The 17,378-nt window shown below is 43.0% G+C and overlaps 1 protein-coding gene across 3 annotated transcripts in view; it reads right to left on the reverse strand.

The window, feature by feature from the left end:
* The window catches only part of LOC140205282 (SH3 and multiple ankyrin repeat domains protein 2-like), a 1,215,789-nt gene that overhangs the window by 986,147 nt on the left and 212,264 nt on the right, over positions 1-17,378 (reverse strand). The gene's annotated exons all lie outside the window — the stretch shown is intronic.

Consider the following 17,378-nt stretch of genomic DNA (forward strand, 5'->3'; position numbering starts at 1 on the left):
ACAATAACAATTCAGAATAAAGTATAAAAGCTACAGAAAAAAAATGAGTGCTGATAAACAAGAAATTGCAAAATCAAAATGAGGAAGGGAGTCCATGTTCAAGATCCTGATAACAGTGGGATAGAAGCTTCCCTTGAACTTGGTGGTACATGTTTTCAGGCCTTTGCATCTTCTGCCTCATGGGAGAGGGGAGAGGAGAGAATGTTCAGAGAGGGAGGGGTCTTTGATTATGTTGGCTGTTTTACTGAGGCAGCAAAAAGTACAGACAGTGCTCTTGGAGGGGAGGCTGGTTCCCATAATGTGCTGAGCTGTGTCAACAAAGCAGAAGATTGGAGACAAGGTATTTTTAAAACAAACCCAAGATGGCTATCGACCTGTTGAAGCGCAGCGAGTGAAAAAACACAGCCTAGCATGCGCAGAGGCAGCATGATGCTTTGACAAAAATTGCCAAGGTTTGACATGAACTCCCCAAATTTCTTTATCCTCCTGAGGATTTATAGGCATTGGTGAGCTTTCTTGGCCTTGACGTGAATGTGATTGATCTAGGATATGCTCCCACCACGGAACCTGAAGCTCTCAACCCTCCCAACTTCTGGGTTTTTTTCAGTAATCAGATAGATTTGCACTTACTGTTACTGACTCTAGCCTCTTGTTATTTATTTATTTATTTAATTGTTTAATTTTTAATTATTCAATTGCCACCACAAGACCTGAAAGTTTTGTCCCTGAATCAATGCTCCCACTCCAGCTGCAAGTACAATGACCTAACGTCCTGTGCAGCTGCTGCTGGCTAGGAACGATGTTTCAAAAACAACAGATGGGTTACTGGACAAAGGACAAAGTCCTCAACTGGTAGCATTTGCATATAATGGATGGGGGTGGCAGAGTGGTATAGTGATTAGTGTAACACTATTACAAAGCCGTAGGTTCAATTCCGCTGTGTCGATAAGGAGTTTTGTATGTTCTTCCTGTAAGCACATGGGTTTCCTCCGGGAGCTCTGGTTTCCCCAACAATCCAAAGATTTACAGGTCAGTAGGTTAATTGGTCACATGGGTGTAATTGGGCAGTAGGGCACATTGGGCCAGTAGAGCCTGCGACTGTGTTGTAAGTCTGGATTTCTAAATCCAGAATAACTTGCTTGTAGTTACTGAGCAATTGTAAATGGTTTAGCCCAGATCCAAAGAAGGGATTGTACTAAGACTATCATCCCTCAAAAAACTCAGCTTTTGCCTCTGTGAAAGAAGACTCACATTGCTTCAGAATGTTTACAAACTGTAAAATAATTTTTTGCATTGCACCTTTTTGAAATGCATTGAAATAGGAAAGTCTACAGTTAATTTTCCACGTTGAATGATCCCACCGACTGTGGGATAAAACATTTGCAAGATAACTCCTGCTCATCTTCTAAATGTTGGCAGGGAACCTTTTCTAGCCACTTGTAAGAGCAGACAGTGATATGAGTAAAAGATTCACTGCAAATTGGCATGCCTAACATGCAGCTTTCTGCAGCAGGAGCTCCAGCCATGAAAATTGTGTTGAAACCCTGCAGTGGGATTTCAATCCACAACCTTCCAAGTTCTAAGTAAATTTATTATCAAAGTACGCATATGTCACCAGATACAATTAATTTTCTTGCAGGCATTCATCGTAGAACAAAGAAATACAATAGAATGAATGAAAAACTGCACATAAAGACTGTCAAACAATGAATATGCAAAAAAGAGAAACTGTGCAAATACAAAAAAAGTTAATAGATAGATGGATAAATAAATAACACTGAGAACATAAGTTGTAGAATCCTTAAAACTGAGTTTATAGGTTCAGCATTGAGGTGAGTGAAATTATCCATGCTGGTTCACAAGCCTGATGGCTGAAGAGTAATAACTGTTCCTCAGCCTGGCCCAAGACATGTGAAAGCACCCCTACGACCCATAGATGGGTTGCGGGATCCAAACCAAATTTAGTAGTATGGGACCTAAAGCTGCTGTGCTGGCAGCAGCGAGAAGAGAGCACGGCCTGGATTGTGGGGGTCACTGATGATAGATACTGCTTTCGGATGACTCTGCCATAGTTGGATGCGTCGGCAAGGGAGATGAGGCTGAGTAGAGGGCTAAGGTAGGAAACTTTGTCACATGGTGTGAGCAGAATTATCTGCAGCTTAATGTGAAAACGACTAAGGAGCTGGTGGTAGAGCTGAGGAGGGTTAAGGTACCGGTGACCCCTGTTTCCATCCAGGGGGTCAGTGTGGACATGGTGGAGGATTACAAATACCTGGAGATACGAATGGACAATAAACTGGACTTGTCAAGGAACACTGAGGCTGTCTACAAGAAAGGTCAGAGCCATCTCTATTTCCTGAGGAGACTGAGGTCCTTTAACATCTGCCGAACGATGCTGAGGATGTTCTGCGAGTCTGTGGTGGCCAGTGCTATCATGTTTGCTGTTGTGTGCTGGGGCAGCAGGCTGAGGGTAGCAGACACCAACAGAATCAACAAACCTACTCGTAAGGCCAGTGATGTTGTGGGGATGGAACTGGACTCTCTCACGGTGGTGTCTGAAAAGAGAATGGTGTCTAAGTTACATGCCGTCTTGGACAATGTCTCCCATTCACTACATAATGTACTGGTTGGGCACAGGAGTACATTCAGCCAGAGACTCATTCCACCGAGATGCAACACAGAGCATCATAGGAAGTCATTCCTGCCTCTGGCCATCAAACTTTACAACTTCTCCCTTGGAGGGTCAGACACCCTGAGCCAATAGGCTGGTCCTGGACTTATTTCCTGGCATAATTTACATATTACTATTTAACTATTTATGGTTTTATCACTATTTAATTATTTATGCTTCAACTGTAACGAAAACCAATTTCCCCCAGGATCAATAAAGTATGACTATGACTATTACTCCTGGCAGGGCTCCTTGCAGATGTCTCAGTAGTGGGGAAGGCTTTTCCTTCTCTGCCAGAAGCAAATGCACTCTCAAATGCAACTGGTCTGAGGTACTGGGGCCCCCTGTGTATTTCCAGGAGTTGACTCTGGGACTGCAGAAAGTGGTCCTGACAGCCCTGGACACCTTTCTTCTCGAACAGTTGACTCTGCTCTCCTCAGCTGATCGATGTGTCATCTGCAGATGACGTCAGACACAATCTCCACTGCGTAGGAGAGTGGTCTAGTTCTGTCCTTAATCACTCCAGGTGCCCACTTTTGATGACCTCGGCAGTCCCTCATCAGGATGGCTTTCCCAGGAGTGAAACTTGAACCTCATTATTTGAGGAGCCCTCAATTTGTCTCAGCTGTTTTCCCTGCATACTCCCTCTGGAATTGAGTTTGGAGGTGTGAACGCAAAGGACAACCCAGGAAGAGCATAGGTGGTGAGTTTCTGACTCAGTGTCAGGGATAGGATTTCCTGCTGGCACTGCCCACAGTGCATCCTTTAGACTCTGAACCTTTCCAAGAAGCCACTTGTAGCTGGGTGGTGTGATGCAGATGTAATATGTCTTATCCATTCTTTTTCAGGAATGACTGAAACTGTTCCGCCTCAAACTGTGCTCCATTGTCACTGACTCAGTGTCTGGAACACCAGTCCATGAGAAGAGTCTTCTCAACACATCAGTAGTGTGCAAGGCTGTAGCAAAGGATATTGGGAACGCCTCTGGCCTCTTTGCGGCTGTATCCACTACTAACAAGAAAGTTGTGCCCATGAATGGTCCAATAAAACCCACATGAATCCTCTGCCAGGGCAATGCAATGGTACTGCACTTGCACCTTCTTTTTGTGTTGGCATCCTGAACAGTGCGTGGCAAGCTGCCCATTCTTCTGATCTGTCCGAGGCCACCGGACAAACCCGTGAGCCAGTGCTGTCATTTTTATCATGACTAGATGACCAGCTCCTCCAACACATTAGCTCTCTGCTTGGATGGTACAACAACTCTCAATCCCCAAGGCAACCCCCATCAAGGGCAAGTACATCCCGGCTCTGGTAAAAATGGGGGATCTGGAAATTCTGCTGCACATTCCAGCTATTTTGGGTGACCATGTAGACCTGAGACTGGATCCCTTTGGATCATCTCTGCTGCAACAGGGAGAATATGTCAAGGAGATTGTCCTCTATTGTAAATTTATCAGGTATTTCCTTTTCCTAGGGTAAACGGGACAGTCCAAGAGCACTTCCATGATTTGTCATCCTTTTGAATTCTATCTTTTAATTGTGTCGTCCAAGAAACAGAGCCCATCTCTGCAGTCATACCAGTCAATCCCTTCTGGGGATTGAAAATAGACACTAGTGGTTGAGAATCGGTAATGAGGGTAAACTCTCTCCCATTTAAGTGCTGGTTGAAACATTTTACACCCCAAACCAGACTCAAGGCCTCTCTGTCAATCTGTGCATTATTTATCTCTGCAATGGTAAGGAAACAGGATGCCAAGGCAATGGAGAGTCCACTTCCATCACTCATAACATGTGACATGACTGCAGCAATACCATAAGATGAGGTGTGACTGGCAAGTTTCTCTGGATGATGTGGATCATAATATGTGAGTACAGTGTCTGCTGTCAACATTTCTTTTACCTGTTTGAAAGCCACCTCACACCTCTTTATACAATCTGAATTCTTCTTGATCTGTAGTAATAAGTTCAAGGGGTGGATCACAACATCCAGGTCTGGTAGGAACCTATTGTAGTTATTGACAAACTCTAGAAAGTACCGTAACTCTAACACATCTTTTGGCCTTGGGGCATCTGCCACTGCTTGAATTTTCTCAACACCGTTGTGCAACTCCTGTGCATCTCTGGTTTTGACCACAGCAAATGATGCTTGGTTAAAGAATTCACACTGGTTGCATTGTGCACTGAGCTCAGAATCTTCTAATCTTTTTAAGACTCTCTTGAGATTTGGGAGATGTTACTTGCCATTCTCACCAGTAACAATGATTCAGCCAGGAAACACTGAGTGCCTGGGCAACTTTGCAGCACATGGTCCATAGCTTTCTGCCAGTGTGGAGGTGCCTAAGCTAGTCCAAAAATAAACCTATTATAGTGATAAAGCCCTTTGTGCATGTTTATGGTGAGAAATACTTTGGACTCTTCTTACAACTCCATCTGTAGCTAGGCCTCACCAAGTCCACTTTGCTGAAGTATTTCTCTCCAGAAACACTCAGATATCCTGGGCGGAGGGTATTGATCTTTCAGTACAGGGTTGTTAGTGACCTTAAAGTCACCACAGATCCTGACAGACACATCCCTCTTAGCTACTGGGACCACTGGCATTACCGATGGGCTCCACTCTACCTTGAAAAGAATTCTTTCAGCCTCTGTGCACTCTAGCTCATTGTCTACATTATCGCGGATGGTAAAAGAAACCTGGTGGGATTTGTAAAACATGGGTGTGACATTTTAATTTAACATTATTTTACCGTTGATATGTTTGAGTTTTCCAATGCCATCCTTAAACACTGCTGTGGCATCTTCCAGTACCTTTCTTAACTTGCTTTCAGTTGACTCTGTTGCAGGGGATGTAGCATGAAATTGATGGATGGATTGCCTATCAAATTATGGTTGTCTCAGCCAATCATCACCCCACAATGCTGGCCTTCCTGATTTTATCACATACAAGCCAAGTGTGTCTTGTTGGTTGTTGGAGTTCACTGTTGTGAATGTCATTCACACAGGATCTGATGCAGGGGGCAGAGCTTCAGATTTATGAATCATTGAGATCTCTTCTGGGAAGGTATGACCTATATGAAAGGGATGGGTTACACTGAGCCCAAAGGGAATGTTTGCTGGAGCTCTTGGAGAGGATTTAAACTGATTTCTCTGTGGGATGGGAACTGGGAAAATTTTACCTGACAAGTCTTTTGAATTCGTTGAGGAAATAATAAGCAGGTTGGACAAAGGAGAATTGGTAGATGTTGCATACTTGGATTTTAAGAAGGCCTTTGACAAGACGTTGCATACGAGGCTCCTTAACAAGATAAAAGCCCATAGTTTTACAGGAAAGACAGCAGTATGGGTGACCGATTGGCTGATTGGCAGGAGGCAAGGAGTGGGAATAAAGGGAGTCTTTTCTGGTTGCCTGCCAGTAATATGTGGTGCTCTGCAAGGGTCAGTGTTGGGACTGCTTCTTTTCACGCTATATGTCAATTATTTGGATTATGGAATTGATGGGTTTGTGACCAAGTTTGCAGATGATATGAAGATATGTGGAGGGGCAGGTAGTATTGAAGAAGAAGAGGTCAGACTAGGAGAATGGGAGAATGGGCAAAGAAGTGGCAGATGGAAAACTGTTAGGAACTGTACAGCAATACACTTTGATAGAAGGAAAAATGCATAGACTATTTTATAAACGGGGAGAAAATTCAAAAATCCAAGGTGCAGGAGTTTAACTTACAGGTTGAGTTGGTGGTTAAAAAAAGCAAATGTAATGTTAGCATTTAGTTTAACAGGACTAGAATATAAAAACAAGGATGAAATTCTGAGTTTTTTTTAAAGCATTGGTGAGGCTTCACATGGAGTACTGTGAGTAGTTTGGGGCCCCTTATTTAAGAAAGGATACATGCTGACTTTGGAGAGGGTTCAGAGGAGGTTCACAGGAATGATTCCAGTAATGAAAGGGTTATTGTATGAGGAGGCTCTACTCGTTGGAATTTAGAAGAATGGGGGGATCCCCAATAAACACTGAAAGGTCTGGGTAGAGTGGATGTGGAGTGGATGTCTAGGGCAACAGGGCACAGCCTTAGAATAGAGAGACGTCCTTACAGAATGGAGAGACTGTGGAATTTCTTTACCTGAGAAAGCGGTGAATCTGTGGATTTCATTGCCACAACCATCTGTGGAGACCAGGTTATTGGGTGTAGTTCTGGTGGAGGTTGATAGGTTCCTGATTTGTCAGGGTGTGAAATTACAGGGAGAAGGCAGTAAAATGGGGTTGAGAGGGAAATGGATCAGCCATGATGAAATGGCGGAGCAGACTCGATGGACTGAATGGCCTAATTCTGCTCTAATTCATATGGTCTTATGATCTTAAAGGAATTATCTTTTCTCTAGTATAAATCTTAAGGTGGATATCCACAGGCTTCAATTCAGTATCATTGAAATGCCGTTCAAACTCATTTTGTGGACTGACTTAAACACCTAAGCCAGTGTCCAATTCCATTTTAATTAATTTGCCATTCACTTCTAATGTAAACCACATTGCTTATTTCCTGTTAGTTTTCACATTGTGAATCCCAAGGCTACTCAGTGCAATGTCACTCTCATCATTATCACATTTTTCATCAACAGCATGTAGATTAGTGCTCTTTTTGAAACTGCAACCTGACTTTTTATCTTTTTCTCTTCCCTGTACAGTCCATTTATTTTTGGCTGCCTGCCATGCTCTTTGTATGTGTCTTACTTTGTTGCATTTTCTGCAAGTTCCGCCTTTAACCCTACATTGGTCTGTTGTATGAGAGCCCCTACCACAATGGTAACACAAATTGTTCAGGCAGGTTTCTGTTTAGAAGTTGCAAGTAGATTCATCTTCACTTTCATTGCTGACTGAATCTCAACTGCATCTCTCGCAGCTGTTTCCATTGATACAGCGATTTCAACTACTCTTCTAAATGTGAGTGTGCTTCAGTTAGGAGCCATTTTTGAATGTTTTCTTGTAAGATTCAAGAAACTAAATGATCTCTCAATGTACCATTAAGCCCACACTGAACTGACAGTGCTCAGACAATTTCTTCAGTTCAGCCACGTCAGTTGAAGTATTGTCAATTTTTATTCCAGTTTTGAATCCTAAATTATTCTGTAATCAACAATGGTTTCGGTTCTAAATGTTCCTGCATTATTTTCATGACATCAGCAAAGCTCATTTCAGCTGATTTGTTTGGAGCAGTCACATTTCTAAGCAAACTGCATGTTTTTCCACCTATTACATTCAGCAGTGCTGGCACTCATTTTTCGTTGGCCTCTTCATTTGCTTCAAAATACTGCTCAATTCATTCAGTATACCTCACCTAGTTATCAGCTGTGCAATTAAACACTTCTATCATTGCAATGTAGCCAGCCATTTCTGCCTCCTTTATTTATTTGTATTATCAAACTGGCGCTCACTGTTTATGAACCTGTGGATTTTGTCAATATTCTGACCTTTTTTAAAACACAAACATCTCTCTCCACTTTCAAAAAACAGGCTGTGCTTCAACAGGTAGGTAATTGTCTTGGGTTCATTTTGAAATTACCTCATCGCCAATGTATGTTTTGTAACTCTGAAAACTAATCAAAAGAAAAACACAGGAGCTCGGGAGCCCAGGAAATCATGTTCTCTTATTTTTACTTTAGTGACACAGTGGGATAACGATGTATGCCATTTACATACTTCATACATATAACCATAATGAATTACGTAAACAACAAAGAATGCTGTATCAAACAATATACTTAACAATATTCTTCAAGTTTTACTGAAATATTAAATGCACAACTGCAATGTTACCTTGTGGCTCTTGAACTAAACACCATAACTAATGAAGAGCAACACACCATACACCTTCTTAACCACATGCACGGCAACTGAGAGGGATCTATGGCCGTGGACCCCAAGATCCCTTGGTTCCTCCATGCTATTAGGAATTTTGGCATATTCCTTGTCCTCTGCCTTTATGCTTGACCTTCCGAAGTGAATTACTTCACACTTTTCTGAATTGAATTCCATCTGCCACTTCTCAGTCCAGCTCTGAATCCTATCAATGTCCAGTTGTAACCTACAACAACCTTCTATGCTATCCACAACACTAACTTCCTTTGTGTCATCTCCATCCTTCCAAGCCAATTATAAAAATCAGAAAATTGAAAATCACTTATAAAAAAGATCAAGGTTCCAGAACAGATCCCTGCAGAACTCCAATCTCCAGGCAGAAAATGCTTCATCTACTAGCAACCTCTTCCTGCTGTGGACAAACCAGTTGTGAATCCATGCTGCCATGTTTCCCTGGATCCCATGTCTCCTGACTTTCTGAATGAGGCTACCCTGGGGAACCTTGTCAAATACCTTACTAAAATCCATCCACTGCTCTACCTTCATCATAAGCAAGAGAATCTGAAAATGCTGGAAATCGAAGCAACACACACAAAATGCTGTAAGAACTCAGCAGGCCAGGCAGCATCTACAGAAAAGACTACAATTCATGAGTACAGACAGCACCTCCGGAAAAGAGTACAGTCGACAGTTTAAGCCGAGACCCACTAAAGGGGGTCTGTACTCCTTTCCATAGATACTGTCTGTATTTGTCAACTGTACTCTTTCCATAGATGCTGCCTGTACTTGTAGACTGTACTCATTTCCATAGATGTTGTCAGTACTTGTAGACTGTACTCTTTTCCATAGATGCTGCCCAGCCTGCTGAGTTCCTCCAGCATTTTGTGTGTGTTGCTCTACCTTCACTTTCTTTTGCCTCTTCCTCAAGGGTGTTAATCAGACTCATGAGGCATGACCTTCACCTCACAAAGCCATGTTACACAAAGCCACGTTAACTATGCTTAATCAGAATATTTTCTACCTCTCCAAATATTCCAAATACTTTGCTTTTTTCTTTGTTTGTTCTCTTTTTGCACTACATATTTTATTTAATTTTATACATATTTTCTTTTTCGAGTATAAACTTTTTTATTATTATTGCATTGCATTGCACTGCTGTCCCAAAACAACAAATATCACAACATATTGCCAGCGATATTCTGATTCTGTAAATTCTGTCTCGACAATCACTGGGCACATTTAACACATCAGTTGGGTTTGGTTGGTCAGGTTTCAGGGTCTGTTAAGGGGTGATAAGGTACAGTTACTGTAAATGGATGATAGATGGTTGATGAAGTGGGTTGAAAGGCCTGTTTCTCTAGTATTTCCCTCTATGATTCTAGAAACTTTTTAAATAAAATTCACAGCGGTCACAGCTTTTTTTTTGTAATTAAAGATTAATTGCTTGCTGCGATAAATGTTTCCTTTCATGGCCGGAATGTTGATAAATCATAGCAAGCACCATGAGTTCATGTTAAACAATGCTTGTAATCTTTCTTTGCCTGAATTACCCTCTGAAAAAGGTTAATCAATAACAAAGGTGATATATCCAAGGGCTCCTAAATTTCAACATTCAGTCACAGACAGCACAGTTGTGCCAGAAACAAAGTATTGCATTGTTTATACTCAACTTCTCGCATACCAGAAATAACAATACAAATGATCAGGGATAACTTGGGGATCATGTCAACTTTGCTTGATTTTTCCTTTAAGACTGATTTCTTTTTAATTCCAGGCTTAAATACTTAAAGCTCTTTGTACTTAGCTCACTGCTCCTTGTGTTTTTACTATAAGCTCAGAATCAGAATAGAATCAAGCTAATTATCACAACATATGTTGTAAAATTCATTATTTTGCAGCAAAAAAATACTGTAAGTAACAATGAATAAAGAAGCCAGCAAATAAATAAATGGATTATTAGGTAAATGGATTGATAGATAGATAAACTGCAGAGGTCCCTCAGCACCTCCCCCCCCCACATGCAGAACACCCTCACTACTGCCCCTCCCACAATGCAGAGCTCCCTCACTACTGCCACAATGCAGAGCTCCCTCGTTACTGCCCCTCCCACAATGCAGAGCACCCTCGCTACTGCCCCTCCCACAATGCAGTGCTCCCTCACTACTGCCCCAGGTCGGCTGGTGGCGCAGTGAGATCAGCGCCGGGCTCAAGAACGGAGGTTCCCAAGTTTGATCCAGTGACAGGCTGCTCCCGAGCGCGCTCTCCATCTGTGCCAGGTTGCTGTCGAGCTCGCAACTCGACCTCATAAAAAAAACACTGCCTCCTCCAGTTTAAATTCCCACGTGGAATATTGTGGAGGTTCAAATACCCATATCTATACCCATACGCCTCCCACAATGCAGTGCTCCATCACTACTGCCCCTCCCACAATGCAGAGCTCCCTCACTACTGCCCCCCCCACAATACAGAGTTCCCTCAATACTCCTCAATTGCTCCTTATGAGACGAGCTGTCTGTGAGCTGAATGAACATTTCATTAAGACCATAAGACAGAGGAGCAGAATTAGGCCATTTGGCCCATCAAGTCTGTTCTGCCATTCAATTATGGCTGATCCCTTTTTTTCTCCTCCTCAACCACAGTTCCTAGCCTTCTCCCCTTAACCTTTGATGCCATGTCCAATTAAGAACCTATCAATCTCTGCCTTAAATATATCCAACGACCTGGCCTCCACAACTGCACATGGCAACAAATTCCATAAATTCACCACCTTCTGGCTAAAGAAGTTTCTCCACATCTCTGTTTTTAATGGACGCCCCTCTATGCTGTGGCTGTGCCCTCTTGTACTAGACTTTCCCACCATGGGAAACATCCTTTCCACATCTACTCTGTCTAGGTCTTTCAATATTCAATAGGTTTCAATGAGATCCCCCCCCATCTTTCTAAGTTCCAGCGAGCACAGACCCAGAGCCATCAAACATTCCTTGTATGATAACCCTTTCACTCCTGGAATCATCCTTTGTGAACGTCCTCTGGACCCTCTCCAATGCCAGCACATCTCTTCTAAGATGAGGAGCCCAAAACTGTTCACAATATTCAAGCTGAGGCCTCATCAGTGTCTTATAAAGCCTCAGCGTCACATCCCTGCTCTTGTATTCTAGACCTCTTGAAATGAATGCTAACATTGTATTTGCCTTCCTCACCACTGACTCAACCTGCAAGTTAACTTTTAGGGTGTTCTGCACAAGGACTCCCAAGTCCCTTTGCATCTCAGATTCTTGGATTTTCTCCCCGTTGAGAAAATAGTCTGCATGTTTATTTCTACTTTCGAAGTGCATGACCATGCATTTTCCAACATTATATTTCATTTGCCACTCTCTTGCCCATTCTCCTAATCTGTGTAAGTCCTTCTGCATCCTACTTGTTTCCTCAACACTACCTGCGCCTCCACCAATCTTCATATCATCTGCAAACTTGGCAACAAAGCCATCCATTTCATCATCTAAATCATCGATATACAGCATAAAAAGAAGTGCTCCCAACACCGACTCCTGCGGAACACCATTAAGAATCAACCACGCTGGTGGCCCAGAGTCAAATATAGACATGACAAAGTAAGGCTGAACCAAGTGGGTTTCCGAAGACCAAATGGTGTGTTCATTGCGTCTGACTGAAGGCCATTAATGCAGAAGGCTCTAACTACCAACTCATCCAGAAATACAACTACTACTGCACAATATCATAATGGACTGAACCCTTTGTATTCTATCCAGTCATTGTTTCTCACATCTCTGACAGACCCTGAAACCCCAACTCAATTTCCTTCAACCAATCCCTACTGATGTGTTAAATATGCTCAGCAATCTTAGTTCCGAGCCTGAACAGTGAGTTTCTGAAGTCTGTTCAACCTTAAGAGCTTCATGGTATAGATTATACTACCCTGCTCTAGTCCAAGTGAAAGCAGTGAAGTTTACTGTCACGTACACAATATGTGTCCACAGAGGTGTCATGAAAACTGTACTTACAGCACCATTATAGGTGCAAAACATTAGAGGCACAACATTGAAAAGAAAAATCATAAATTATTCAAAGATTTAAGATTAGCTTTACTTGTCACACGTAGATTGAAATAGATAGTGAAATCCGTTGTAGCATCAAATCACATTGGCGAGGATTGTGCTGGGCAAACTACGTGTCACCACGCTTCTGGCACCAACATAGCATGCCCACAACTCATTAACCCTATCTCATATGTCTTTGGAATGTTTATGGAGCCAACCAAAGGTGATAGTGTCTTTTTAAAAATTTTTTTTATGATCACAAGACTGTGCTGGACATTAAGAACTTGAAATATTACAGATTTACCCCATGAGTGAGTTGTATGTTGGCGGGGAAACTGAAGGAGCACAGACTTGGTGTGGATGGTGGTGCTGCCTGCGACAGAGGGGCATTGGTGAGCAAAGAAGATGTGCAGTTCGACAACGAGTGATCACCTTGGTCACTTTTCTTGTGATTGCAAGACCCCATTGGACATTGGTGGTATGGAATGCTGCAAGTCCAATGCATTGGTTTATTGGCAAACGATGGGGGAGCTGCATGCCCTTGGTCATAGCAAGGATTAGGCCTCAAACCGCGGTGTTCCCTGTTCGTAGCCACCCAGGGGCGGCATTGGAGTCAGGTGCTCTACCAGAGTGCATCAGGTGGTATGGCGTGGCATCTATGCTGGAATCTGTGCTGCCCCCTAGTCTTCACTCAACAGAAGACAAGCTATAGTGCCCATGATAGATTAGATTAGATTAGATTAGGTTATGAGGACACTCAGTCCTCTTTTATTGTCATTTAGTAATGCATGCATTAAAAAATGATACAATGTTCCTCCAGAATGATATCACAGAAACACAAGACAAATCAAGACCGAAAAACTGACAAAATCCACATCATTATAACATGTAGTTACAACAGTGCAAAGCTATACCGTAATTTGATAAAGTACAGACCATGGGCACAGTAAACAAAAGTCTCAAAGTCTCTCGAAAGTCCCATCGTCTCACGCAGACGGTAGAAGGAAGAAAAAAACCTCTCCCTGCCATGAACCTCCAGCGCCGCAAACATGCCGATGCAGCACCCTGGAAACACCCGACCACAGCCAACTCTTGAGTCTGTCCGAAAACCCTGAGCCTCCAACCAGCCCTCCGACGCCGAGCACCGAGCACCATCTCTGCCGAGCGCTTCAACCCCAGCCCCAGCAACAGGCAATAGGCAAAGCCGAGGATTTGGGGCCTTCCCCTCTAAAGATTCTCGATCGCACAGTAGCAGCAGCAGCAAAGCAGGCATATCAGAAGTTTCCCCAGACGTTCCTCCATGCTTCTCACGTCGGCCTTCAACAAATTAGGATTGTGTACAGCCCCTACTTAACAAATATGATATCATTTCGGAGTGGCCGCGCGTGTTGCATCGCGCCGCCATCTTCTCCTCCCCTCCATAGTCCATAAATAGAGCTAGACTATTTATGACTGATCATACTGTGCTTTGAACCTTGGCCCTGGAGTAACACTGTTTCGTTTGACTGTATTCATGTATGATTGAATAATAATTAAACCTGAATTTGAACGAAGTGGTCATAGTGTTACTATAATGACGTAGTGATTAGGGTGTGCAGGTTGGTTTAGGAGTGAAATGGTTGAAGGGAAGTAGCTGTTCCTGAAACTGGTGTCTGGCCTGCTGAGTTCCTCCAGCATTTTGTGCGTGTTGCTTGAAACTGGTGGTGTGGGACTTCTGCCCGAAGGTAGCTGTGAGATGATGGCATGGCCAAGACGGTGGGGGTGGATTTGCCAGTGATGTTCCCGGCTTTGCTACCTACTTTCTGCATTTGAAGTACTGACTCAACTCATCAGGATACTTCCAACAGTACATCTGTCAAGGTTTGTGAGAGTGTTTGGTGACATAAATCAGAATCAGAATCAACCTTATTATCACTGACATATGTTGTGAAATTTGTTGTTTTGCAGCAGCAGTACATTAAAAAGTTACGATAAAAATGTATAAAAAGAATAAGTAGAGCAAAAAGAAAATAAAAATTAAGGCAGTGTTCATGGATTCCGTGGTCTGTTCTAAAATCTGAAGCTGTTCCTAAAATATTAAGTGTGTGTCTTCAGGGTTCTGTACCTTGATGATAGCAATGAGAAGAGGGCATTTCCTAGATATCCTTAATGATGGATGCCGCCTTATTGAAAATATCCTGCTCGTTGGGGAGTCTAGTGCCCGTGATGAATCTGGCTGCGTTTGTCAAACCTCCCTGACCTTTCAAGAAAGTAGAGGCACTGGCAGGCCTTCTTTGTGATGACAATTAAGGGGGAGCCAAAGGTATGAAAAGCAAGGGCTGTGCCCATTGTATTAGAGGAGAAAGGAGAGCAGGATGCCCAAATGGAGCACAGATGCACACAGGGACCAGTTTGGTGATCGGGCCCGTTCCTATGCTGGTTATTCCAGATTTACTTATTTATTTCAAGATACAGAATGATAACAGGCCCTTCCGGCCCAATAAACCCTCGCTGTCCAATCACCCTACTGACTCAAACATCCTTGGACTGTGGGAGAACACTGCAGCACCCGGAGGAAGCCCATGGGTCCTGGGGAGAACGTACCACCTCAGCACAGGCAGTAGCAGAACTGAACCAGGGTCGCTGGCGGTGTGATAGCATTATGTAACCACCACACAACTGTGCAGTCCACTTCAACAATAGTTCAATGGACATACAAACAAATGTATTAGGAGCAGTTGTAGGCCAGTCAGCCCCTCAAGCTCATGCCACCACTTAATGAACTCATGGCCAATCTATTGTAATCCCCACATTCCAGTCTAAACCTTGTTTAACTTCTCACCCCACTGTTCATCAAGAATCCGATTACCTCAGTCTTACATTATTCAAAGGTGAATACTTGACCAACTTTAGAGGAAGGAAGTTCCACCACTCACAACGCTGAGAGAAATGAATTTACGTTTCCCCTCTGGAGTTGTGAATAATGGGGAAGGTTGCTAAATGATTCTGCAGAGCATAGATCAGGTGGAAATGTGGGCAGGGAAAAGGCCGATGAAGTTTAATCCAAACAAATGTGGGTTCTTGCACTTCAGGAAGTGAAATGAAGCCATAGGAAAGTACAGCACGGAAACAGGCCCTTTGGCCAATCTAGTCCATGCTGAACCATTTAAACCACCTACTCCCATCGACCTGCACCAGGACCATAGCCCTCCCATACTCCTATCATCCCTGCATCTATCCAAACTTCTTTTAAACTTTGAAATCGAGCTCACATGCACCACCTGTGCTGGCAGCTCATTCCACACTCTCATGACCCTCTGAGTGAAGAAGTTTCTCCTCATGTTTCCCTTAAACTCTTCACCTTTCACGGTTAACCCATGAGCTCCAGTTGTAGTCCCACCCAATCTCAGTGCAAAAACCTGCTTGCATTTACCCTATCTATACTCCACATAATTTTGTATACCTCCATCAAATCTCCTCTCAATCGTCTACGTTCTAGGGAATGAAGACCTAACCTATTCAATCTTTCCTTATAACCAGACCCTGTACATTTTCTCCATACTCTTTCAACCTTGAAATGTAAGAAGAAAGTATACAGTAAATAGCAGGACCCTTACAAACATTGGCCTACAGAGAGATCTTGCATAATTCCCAGAAAGTGGTAAGGACAAGTGATAAAGAAGGGTTACAGTGTGTTTGCCTTCATCAGTTGGAGTGATAATATAGAAGTAAGAATGTTATGTTGCAGCTGTATAACACTTTGGTTAGGCCATATTATATGGAGTCTTGGTCACCATATTAATGAAGGATGTGGAGGCTTTGAAGAAGTTTACAAGGATGTTGCGTGGATTAGAAAGCGTTGTCTAACTGAGAGGCTGGACACACTTGAATTGTTTTCTTTGGAGCATCACAGGCTGACAGCAGGGGCGGGGTGGAGGAGAATGGCTGGGATTTGGGAGTAACTTGATGGATGCATATATAATTATTTGAGGATTAGATAGTTGGAGTCCTTTTCCTCAGGGCAGAAATAGAAATACCAAATACAGGAAGGCATAGTTTTAAGATGAAAGGGGGACAGTTTAAAAAAGATTTACACTCCGTGGCCACTTTATTAGGTACAGGGTGTGGAAGCCAGAGTGGTCTTCTGCTACTGCGGCCCATCCGTTTCAAGCTTTGACATGTTGTGCATTCAGAGATGCTCTTCTGCACATCACGGTTATAATGCGTTGTTATTTGAGTTACTGTCGCCTTCCTGTCAGTTTGAAGCATTCTGGCCATTCTCCTCTGACCCCTCTCCTTAACAAGGCATTCTCACCCACAAAACAGCCACTCACTGAATCTTTTTTTGTTCTTTGCACCTTTTTCTTAAACTCTAGAGATTGCTGTGTATGAAAACTCCAGGAAATCAGCAGTTTCTGAGATACGCAAAGCGCACTGTTTGGCACCAACAATCATTCCATGGTCAAAGCCACCTAGATCACATTTCTTCCCAATTCTGATGTTTGGTCTGAACAAACTGAACCTCTTGTTTTCATGTTTTTTTATGCACTGAGCTGCCGCCACATTTGGCTAATTCGGTTATTTGCATTTATGAGCCACATCATGGTCTGAAGAGCCTTTCCCTGTGCTGTACGCTTCTATGCCCTATGCTCTTACATGGAAGATCCTCTGTTCTTAAGAATAAACATCAGGTTATTTTCAATGTTCAACGCTCTGCGGGTTACAACTTCTCAAGTGCTCATCCAAAATGAACTGAACGTTTCTGCTTCCTTTCAAGTACTGAGCTATTGACTGCCAGCACAGTGTGTGAAAAAAAAAATCC

The sequence above is a fragment of the Mobula birostris genome, chromosome 11 (assembly GCF_030028105.1).
Source record: "Mobula birostris isolate sMobBir1 chromosome 11, sMobBir1.hap1, whole genome shotgun sequence".
NCBI classification, from domain to species: domain Eukaryota; kingdom Metazoa; phylum Chordata; class Chondrichthyes; order Myliobatiformes; family Myliobatidae; genus Mobula; species Mobula birostris.